Genomic DNA, 2,500 nt, shown 5'->3' on the forward strand with positions numbered 1-2,500 from the left:
TGACGGTAAGCTTAGAGGTTTCCGATAGTCCGAATGCCCTTCCTTCCTTCTTTCCTTCCTTCCTTTATTTATTTAATTTTTGGATTTTTATTTATGACTGGCTTGGGGACCCGGCGATGCCCGGGTCGTTTGAGAACGGTATTATTTGTGTTTCGATGTTACGTATTCTGTTTGTAGCGGGTGAACTACAATTCCCAGAATCGTGCGGCGCAGTACTCTGCGGATGGGCGTGAACGACCGCGACGTCCGGATTCCCTGTCTGTCGGTAGTCACGGCAGGCGATATTCGGTCTGCGTGACAAGCCTAGAGTCGTCATTGGCTGGGTTGGGTGGTCTTTGGATGGAGGTGAACTACAACTAATAATAATAATACTTTATTTATACCCCGCCACCATCTCCCCCAACGGGGACTCGGGGCGGCTTACATGGGGCCATGCCCAGAACAGTACAAGATAGCAAAATATAAAACAACATATCATAAAACAATTAAACAATACAATAAAATCATGTACAATGCAATATATATATACATACACACACACACACACACACACACACATACATACACACACACAATATATATACACACACACACACACACACACACACACACAATGTTATATATTGCTTAGCCCTCTAACTGGCAGCGATGGGATAAAAATCAATTATTCCTTTCCCTCTAATTAGGACTTTGTTTTTCTTTTCTTTTTGTTGTATCGACCTAGAGCCGTGGACGATGGGTTGGGTTGTCAAATTTCGAGGTTGGGGGTCCTGTAGTTTTGTTGTTTTTTGTCCGCTGCCCCGATGCCGTCGCTCTTTTTATAACTAGATGGACTAGCTGTGCCCGGCCACGCGTCGCTGTGGCCAAGTCCGGTGGTATGAGAAATAGTAAAGTGTTGAGGAATTGGTGGTAGTTAGGGTAAAGGTTAAGTCCAGTTGTATCCGACTGCACACTGAAGGGGATTATACGGCGGTGTGGAGTCAAGATCATCCAGTTCAAAGCAGACTATAAATAGAAGACTATCAATGGGTTATATAGCTGTGTGGAAGGGCCTTGAGTCTACACTGCCATATAATCCAGTTAAAAATCTGACCATCTGTATTTTACAGGCAGTCTGGAAGAGGCTTTAGTGAAGCCTAACTCTGCCTGTCCCCTGGGCTGAGCGGGTTGCTAGGAGACCAAGTGGGCGGAGCTTAGCCTTTGAACTGGCAGCCATTGGATAAAAAAGAATGATTCCTCTCCCTCTAACGAGGACTTTATTTTTCTTTTCTTTTTGTTGTATGAACGTAGAGGCATGGATGAGGAGTTGTGCTGGCAAGTTTAGTGTTTCTGGGATGTGTGGTTTTGTCCTAGGCCGAAATTTCATGACCCTTTCAGATAGAGAGAGGGATATATAGAGATCGGTTAGGGGGGGGGGGGGGGGGCTCTGTGTGCCAAGTGCGACGCTAATTCATTGCAGGTGAGAACTATAAATCTGAGTACTACCTACACTACTCCTGAACTTCCAGTCCCGTTCCCCTCCAAACCCATCGGTTGTCAAATCTGGGCATAATATCTGGTCCGCACGGTAAGTTTGGCCCAGACCCGTCCTCGTTTGGGTTCGTAGCGTTCTGGGTGTAGGTGAACTACAACTCCCTGTAGGAGCGACAGCGCTCCGAGACTTGATGCGGCGGGGTGAACTACAACTTCCACCCTGTGGAGTCAATCCCTAAACTCCTCCAGGAAGTTCAGTTGCAGCTCGGTCGTGCTCCGTTTGTTAAGCAGAGAGATTGGAAAGGAAAAGGGCAGTGGGCGGGGCCATGCAAACGACACGGCAACGGAGAACCCTGGGATGCCTGCCCGTGGTGGAAGCCAAAGCCAAATCTAGGAGGAAATGGTCCCCAAACGAAAGCGTTCCTCGGCTGGCGGGCTATATAGAGCGTTCGGGAAGGACGTCGGCAAGGGTTTGGGCGGCACTTGCGTGGCGCTCGCCGTAACGAACAGGTCACTGGAAAAGGGTGACTTGCTAGATTTTTAACCCTGGGAAGTATAGCCTGTTTGCGGAGGCCGGAGGCTGTCTGTGTGGGCAGATAGCCGTGCCACGTACACACCTACGCGTTTCAGATTTAGATTAGAAGGTAGACTTATTTATTTCATAATATGAAAGAATAATAATAATATTTACAATAAATAATTTATGATTATTAGAAGATAGATACATTTCCTTTCGGCTTCATCGTTCTGCTTCGACGACGGCGCGTCTTTTGCCGTTAGGGTTGTCCCCGGAGCTCTCATTTTGTCGGTCCCCTGCAGACGCCTGTGAATTCCCGTCGTCTTCTCGCGAACTTCCTGTGCCGGAAACCGGGCTCCGCGGGAGCCGCGAAGGCGACCGCGACGCGCTCGGAGGCCGTTTACGGTACCGCGAGGGCGGACGGCCTCCCGCCTCGGCCCCGGCGATGGGCTCCGGCTCCCGACACGGCGCGAAGAGGACCCCGTCCTTCCCGCGGGCTCTCGAAGGGGG

This window comes from Anolis carolinensis, unplaced genomic scaffold, assembly GCF_035594765.1.
Source record: "Anolis carolinensis isolate JA03-04 unplaced genomic scaffold, rAnoCar3.1.pri scaffold_78, whole genome shotgun sequence".
Lineage (NCBI taxonomy): Eukaryota > Metazoa > Chordata > Lepidosauria > Squamata > Dactyloidae > Anolis > Anolis carolinensis.